Here is an 8,222-nt window from a genome sequence, read left to right on the forward strand (position 1 = left end):
ACTGGAGTGGGTAGCCATTCCCTTCTTCCCAACCCAGGGATTGAACCCAGGTCTTCTGCATTGCAGGCAGATTCTTTACCAGCTAAGCCACCAGGGAAGCCCTAAATTTTATTTAAACATAATTCAAATTAAATTCCTCAGTCACACAAGCTACATTTCAAGTTTTCAAGAGCCCCATGTGACTAATGGCTAACAATTGGATGGCAGAGAAATAGAAAATTCCATCACTGCAGAAAGATTTATTTGCACTGACCTAGCAGCTCAGCTGATAAGTGAACACAGTGTCCCCGTCAGCCATGAGCGAACCTGCAGAGCAAAGGCCTTCACATGTTCGTGGGAAACAGGACAACAGGACTCTACTTACTCCTATTTCCACCTCACACTGCATCTGGTTCACAGAGAATGACTAGGAGTGTCCTCAAGGGACTATATGACTAGTACAGGGTTGGGTCAAAGACCCCAATCGGAAGAGTCTCTGGGAGTCATATAACCTGAGTAAACAATGGGAGTTATGGATGTTGCAGTGGAAGCAGAGGGCAACAACTAATGCCGGAGGGCAAATGGTCTTCTGAGCGGTTTAGACACTTGTCAGAGGGGCACAACAGTGGATGCCCATCTCTACCCACGTCTCCACACGCAAACATTATTTTGCAAGCATCAGGAATAGCACACGGCACTGGCAATGCACTTAAGCACCAGACACATAAACATCTTCAGTGGTTGCTGCACCACACATTTAAGAAAAGTATAGCTCTCTGAGCTTAGAGGAGGCCACACTTTGAATTTAGTAACTGAAACTCTGCTTACTTTATATATCTTTAACTTGTCACTTAGATTCTTGCTTCACAGAATGTCACTGTGGGACCAGCAACATCAGCATCAACTGGAAACTTCTCAGAAATGCAGAATATCAAGCCCGACTCCAGACCTCCTGAGTCAGAAACTCACTTTAATAAGCTCCCCCAGGTGATCTGTGTGCATATTGAAGACTGAAGGTCACTTTCAATTTCTAGAATGTAATGGGGACAGATATTTCAACCAAACTTTGTGCACTATCCAGACTTGGAAAATACCATGGAGTTTAAGAAACACTTATTGATCATTGAAAACCTGAGAACTGGCTTTCAAAATAGAGAATCCAGTGCACTTTAAATGTGTCGTCAAAAATACACTTAAGAAATCACGTAAGTATTTTTACTGTTTCCCTTTGATTTAAAATACAAAATGTAGAGATTATCACATAGTAATACTAATAGACAAATAATAAGCCATGCAAGATTCCTTTGTTCCTTACATTGCTTTCTATGAGGGCAATCATTTTTAAAAGCTTTTATTGGATAGCTTGAACAGAATCATGCCCTAATTATAGTCTTCCTTTTATTTGCCACTGAGAGGAAATGCACCAGATGAAGCTGTTTGAGACTCTATGGTTTGTTCGGCTGTATTAAATGCTTCTAACTGCTGACTTTTATCGTTCTTAACAAGTCAAGACCAGACTGAATGTCTTTGAGGATAATTGTTTTTATTCATTTCCCTTCTGTATTGCTAAAATGGAGGCGGTATGTAAATTAGGGAAAGAGATTTGGATTCAGAACTGCCCCAGACCGCTGCTAGTTCTCAGAAGGAGGCAAAGCCAAATCTCCAGTTAGATCACTGCATGGCTCTGTGATAAGGGGTCCTCCTGCAAAATGGACAGAATGTCTTCATTCTTTAAGGTGGCCTCCATGCCACTATTAACCTGACTTGTGCACAGAATCCACTTTTTTAAAAATCTGGGCTGATTATATCAATGCTCCCAACATGATGTTCTTAGCCATGTCCTTGACAATGCAATCAATGAGTAGGCTTGAAGTGATGAAGTGAAGTCACTCAGTCATGTCCGACTCTGTGACCCCATGGACTGTAGCCTACCAGGCTCCTCCTTCATGGGATTTTCCAGGCAAGAGTACTGGAGTGGGTTGCCATTTCCTTCTTCAGAGGATCTTCCCCACCTGGGGATCGAACCCGGGCCTCCTGCATTATAGGCAGACGCTCTACCTTCTGAGCCACCAGGGAAGCCAACGAGTAGGCTTATGTCATGGAAATTACTGAAGGCTGGGGCTCAGACTTTCTGGACCCTGGTCTCAATTCTACCATGTATGTGCCATGTGACTGTGGGATAAAGAAATAAAGCCATGGTTCTCAAACCAAAGTGATTCCTTCCCCCCTGAACATCTGGCAATGTCTGAAGACATATTTGATTGTCACAACTTGGAGGTGCTACTGGTATTCTAGTGCATAATGGTGCTAAAATCTACAATGCACAAGGTTGTCCCCACAACAAAGAACTATCTGGCTTAAAATACCAATAGTGCAAGGTAGAGAAACCCCAGACATAAAGAATCTACAATTGTGACCACCATTCAGCACTGATGCAGTCAAACAAAAACCACAGCTCACAAAAATGCCATAAACTTTGAACTACAGAATCCTCAAGTGGATAGACATGGATCCCCTGGTTCTTACTTCATGCTCAGGACTGTTTCAGGTTCTGCAGAAAAACACAAAAGTGTAAGGCATGGCCTTTTGCTTATTCCTTCAGAAACTGGAAATTCGAATAAAGCATCAAGGTCTAATAGGATAATTCCTCATTGATCCATTCCAGTAATTTTTTGCTGCCTCTAATAGGATAATTCCTCATTGATCCATTCCAGTAATTTTTTGCTGCCTCTCAACATGGTGCCCAGTCTAATTACAGGATGACTCCCCATCCCTCTGGGATGCCACTTTTCATTCTCATTCACTTCCTTGTTCTGAAGGAACAGCAATTTCCCACTGAATGGTTATTAGCCTTTTTCCCTTTAAGAGACTAAGAAGGAAGAAAAGCCCACAGGATAATTTTAAAAGTTGTTGCTCCAGTTTTTCTCCAACTTTAGAAATCTCTGTTGGCTTTTAATTAAGAACTTGCATTTAGACTGTGAGATGAACCAGATTTGAAGGACTGTTTTTTTCTCTCCTATAATGAAATGGCACTCGTTTCCCTAGGAGGGGTTTTCCCCAGATTCTCATTGTTCTACTAAAGATGATTTACATGGGCATCTGTGGAGATAGCTGACTCTCTGACTGGAGAGAGGGGCCAGGGTAGACACATGATGGCTTCCCTCTGAGAAACTAGGAAATAAACACCCTGGGGATGCTGAGCTGAAATCCTCACAAACTCCAGTGTGGAATGGCTTGGAGGTGGGGTCAGTCAGAGTCCCAAAGAGTGGCAGCAGGTGCTCTATGATATAAGTTCCAGAAATCTGCCGTGAATGTGACTGAATCCGGCAGCTGTCTCAGACACCTACAATGCCATGTCAGCCTACTTCTTCTCATTCAGCCTTGAGGATCAGGCATATTCAGAAGGACTCAACTGCTACAATTAGCCACACACCCAATTCTTGGGCACCCATGTGTCCAGGCTTTTAGATCCAAATTCTTTTCTCTGAGCCATTTGGCTAAGTATCAAGGTAAAATGATGATTTCCTTTATAGAATTTAATAGAAGGAAGTACTGAATTATGAGGACAAGATATCTGAATATCCCTAAAATATCTCCCTCAAAGCTATTTATTAATTACAAAAGGAAAAGAGTGGATAAACCTGACAGACATTACTTTAACGAAGTGCTCAAGGTCAGCATCACCAATAATTAGACACATCAATATCTTATGCCCTTCCTATGATGAACCGGGAAGGGCACTGCCTCCTTCCAGTGGTATTCCTGACCACAAGTATTTAACTTCAGTCTACGCAAGAGTAAATCATCAGACAAACTCAAACTCAAGGAGCTTCTATGAAATAATCAATACTCTTCAAAAGTGTCAAGTTCGTGGAAGACAAAGGAAGACTGAGGAACTCTCACAGATCAGAGGAGACAAGGAAACTATGACTACTTCTAAACACAACGTGGAATCCAGGACAGGATCCCAGACCAGAGAAAAAGGACATTGTGGGAAGGTAGTGAACCATAAGCAAGGTCTGTAGATAAGCTAAGAGCTTTGTATCATACCACTGTTACTCTCCTGGTTTTCTTAACTGTCCTATGGTTATAGGATTATAATGTTAATACTAAGAGAGGCAGCATGAAGGTATACAAGAACTCTGTACTATTCTTGCAGCTTTCTCTAAGTATAAAATTATTTCAAAACAAAAATTTTTAAGTAATAGAAAACTGCCTACAAATAATCTTGGATCAATATAAGCCAAGGAGAGGCATAAGTTGATGGCCTGCTTTATTAACTGACTCAGCGGACATGAATTTGAGCACACTCCTGGAGATAGCAGAGGACACAGGAGCCTAGAGTGCTGCAGTCCATGCAGTCACAAAAAGTTGCATGCAACTTAGTGACTGAGCAACAACAGCAAACAAATCAGACTTTCTAGAAAGGTAGGAAATAACAATAATGTGTATATATATATATAGTCTAGAATGAGACTTATCCATGCTGGCGTAACCAAAACTGATGCAGAAATGTACTTCTAAGTCCGAACACTGAGATTTTAAAATTTTATCTCAGAATGAAACAGCCCACTGAGAAACTCTCCTTCTAAATCCAAGTAGGTTTTGCTTTTTTTTTTTTTTTTCAAATAAGCCCTTTGCCTCTATGATCACAAGCTAATGCAGAAAAATCTTAGATAAGGCAAAGCCCAGAGAAGGGTCCAGTGTCCTACAGGCTTCAGGAAGGCTCCCACATTCTGACTACCCAATATCTCACCACTGCCAAGACACATACCCACCCTGTCTAGATCAGTGTTTAGATACGCTTACAAACAGTGTTCTTGTTGGAAGTTCAGTTCAGGTCAGTCGCTCAGTTGTGTCTGACTCTTTGTGATCCCATGAATCGCAGCACACCAGGCCTCCCTGTCCATCACCAACTCCCGGAGTTCACCCAAACCCATGTCCATCAAGTCGGTGACTCCATCCAATCACCTCATCCTCTGTCATCCCCTTCTCCTCCTGCCCTCAATCTTTCCCAGCATCAGGGTCTTTTCAAATGAGTCAGCTCTTCGCATCAGGTGGCCAAAGTACTGGAGTTTCAGCTTCAACATCAGTCCTTCCAATGAACACCCAGGACTGATCTCCTTTAGGATGGACTGGTTGGATCTCTTTGCAGTCCGTGGGACTCTCAGGAGTCTTCTCCAACACCACAGTTCAAAAACATCAATTCTTCAGCACTTAGCTTTCTCTATAGTCCAACTCTCACATCCATGCATGACCACTGGAAAAACCATAGCCTTGACTAGATGGACCTTTGTTGGCAAAGTAATGTCTCTGCTTTTGAATATGCTATCTAGGTTGGTCATAACTTTCCTTCAAGGAGTAAGCATCTTTTAATTTCATGGCTGCAATCACCATCTACAGTGATTTTGGAGCTCAGAAAAATAAAGTCAGCCACTGTTTCCACTGTTTCCCCATCTGTTTGCTATGAAGTGATGGGACTGGATGCCATGATCTTCGTTTTCTGAATGTTGAGCTTTAAGCCAACTTTTTCACTCTCCTTTTCACTCTCATCAAGAGGCTCTTTAGTTCTTCACTTTCTGCCATTAGGGTGGTGTCATCTGCGTATCTGAGGTTATTGATATTTCTCCCAGCAATCTTGATTCCAGCTTGTGCTTCCTCCAGCCCAGCATTTCTCATGATGTACTCTGCATATAAGTTAAATAAGCAGGATGACAATATACATCCTTGACATACTCCTTTTCCTATTTGGAACCAGTCTGTTGTTCCATGTCCCGTTCTAACTGTTGCTTCCTGACCTGCATACAGGTTTCTCAAGAGGCAGGTCAGGTGGTCTGGTATGCCCATCTCTTGAAGAATTTTCCACAGTTTATTGTGATCCACACAGTCAAAGGCTTTGGCATAGTCAATATTCCCAATATCATAGTTATCAGGGAAACACAAATTAAAACCCATTAAAGCTGAGATACTTTAATGGGTATCTCATACCCATACAGCTAAGATTAGGAAGACTGAATCCCAAGTTAACAACTAAAACCATAGTAGGTAGAACAAAGAAAAGCCATAAGCAATCACAACTAAGATATCAAACCATATATTGAGTAATTACTTTACATGCCAGATACTGTTCTAAGCCCCTCTACATATATTACCTCAATTCATCCCCAAAATAACCCTCTTTGATGGGTCTTATTAACAGACCCACATTACAGATGAGGAAACTAAAGCCAGGAAATATAATGCCTCCCATACCCAGTATATTTCTTGTCAGGTATATTGAATTTAATTATATATAATAAAATCCAATCTTTAAAGGTACATAACAATATAAACTATAAACCCAACTCTCAAAAAGTTCCCTCAGCCCCTTTTGCAGTTGACCCCTCTCCCACTCTAGACTCTGGCAACAACTGGTCCACTTTCTTTTCTTACACTTTTGCCTCTCCTCAGACGGTAAAGCGTCTGCCTACAATGAGGGAGACCTGGGTTCAATTCCTGGGTTGGGAAGATCTTCTGGAGAAGGAAATGGCACCCCACTCCAGTATTCTTGCCTGGAAAATCCTATGGATGGAGGAGCCTGGTAGGCTACAATCCATGGGGTCACAAAAAGTAGGACACAACTGAGCAAATTCACTCACTCACTCACTCATAATGTTACACAATGAAATAATACAATATGGAAATTTTTATTATCTGACTCCTTTTACTTAGCATAAAGCTTTTGAGATTTATAGAGGTTGTTGCATTTATTAGTTGCTCATTTCTTTAAATTACTAAGTACTATTCCATTGTATGAATTAATTACCATTTTCTTATATAGTTTATGTCCCGCTGGTGGACAATTGAGTCATTTTCAATTTGAGGTTACAATGAATGACACTGCTATCAACATTTGCATATATGTCTTTTTGTGGACATATGTATATGCTTTAATTCCACTTGCCTATATACCTACCCTAAGAGTGAGACTGCTAGGTCTTATGGTAATTGTATGTGTGACTATAAGAAACTGAGGCTACAATGCTGTACTGAATGAAGGGATGCAATGGAGGCAGGCCCAAGCCACTGCCGTGGCCATGTAGAGCTCACCCGCCACAAGAATACGACAAAGCTGAGTGACAGGGTTAAGGGAAAGCGCCGAGATGCCGGCTTTCTGCTGCCACTGGCAAGCAGAGGGACTCAGAGATCATGTAGCAGAAGCAGAAAAAGGCAAACGGGAAGGAAGAACCCAAGTTGTGGCTTCATGTCCAGCCCTCTTGCCCTCTACCTGTGTGCCTGGAGCCAGTCCCACCACGTGGGTGTTTTCTCCTGGAGAGCTCACAGATCCCAGCATCTATGGCAGCCTCTTTGCCCTGAGTCTGCAGGGGTCCCTTTTGTGCTTTCTTCACCTCAGGTACCCTCTCTCTCCGTGGGTCACTCCTGGGGGTGACCCCTCCTCAGTGATTTTTATCCTTGTGGGGCTCACCCCAAAGTATTAAAAGTAGCTTTGTAACGCAAAAAGAAACTGACACATTCTTTTCCAAAAGGCCATACTTTTTCACATTCAGCAATATATGAGATCTCCAGTTTTTCTACATCCATGTCAGCACTTGGGACTCAGTCTTCCTAATCTTAGCTATATGGATGTGAGATACCCATTTAAGTATCTCAACTTTAATGGGTTTTAATTTGTGTTTCCCTGATAACCATGATATTGGGCATATTTTTGTGTGTTTATTCACCATTCATATATTTTCCCTGGTGAATCATGTCAATTTTTTTTATCAACTAGTTTGTCACCTTATTATTGAATTGGAAGAGTTCTTTATATATTCTGGATACAAATATGTTTTGGAAATATTTTCTTCCACTTTATGACTAATCTCTTCACTGAAGGTATCTTTCAAAGAATAGAATTTTTAAATTTGAACAAGTCTGCTTATCAATGTTCTTTTATGATTCATGTTTTTTTGTGTTCTACCTAAGATATCTTTATTTAACCCAAGGTCGCCAAAATCTTCCCTTAAATTTTCTTCTAAGTATTTTAAAGCTTTAACTCTGGTTTTTAACTCTATGTCTCAGTTAATTTTTATGGCTGGTGTAAGTACTTTGGCCACCTCATGTGAAGAGTTGACTCATTGGAAAAGACTCTGATGCTGGGAGGGATTGGGGGCAAGAGGAGAAGGGGACGACAGAGGATGAGATGGCTGGATGGCATCACTGACTCGATGGACATGAGTCTGAGTGAACTCTGGGAATTGGTG

At 41.4% G+C, this 8,222-nt stretch overlaps 1 non-coding gene across 1 annotated transcript; it reads right to left on the reverse strand.

Annotated features, from left to right (window-relative positions):
• Positions 1–1,983: 1,983 nt before the first annotated feature.
• Positions 1,984–2,055, reverse strand: TRNAY-AUA (transfer RNA tyrosine (anticodon AUA)). Its single transcript has one exon. It is a non-coding gene; the product is annotated as a tRNA-Tyr (tRNA).
• Positions 2,056–8,222: the final 6,167 nt, after the last annotated feature.

This window comes from Bos mutus, chromosome 23, assembly GCF_027580195.1.
Source record: "Bos mutus isolate GX-2022 chromosome 23, NWIPB_WYAK_1.1, whole genome shotgun sequence".
NCBI lineage: Eukaryota > Metazoa > Chordata > Mammalia > Artiodactyla > Bovidae > Bos > Bos mutus.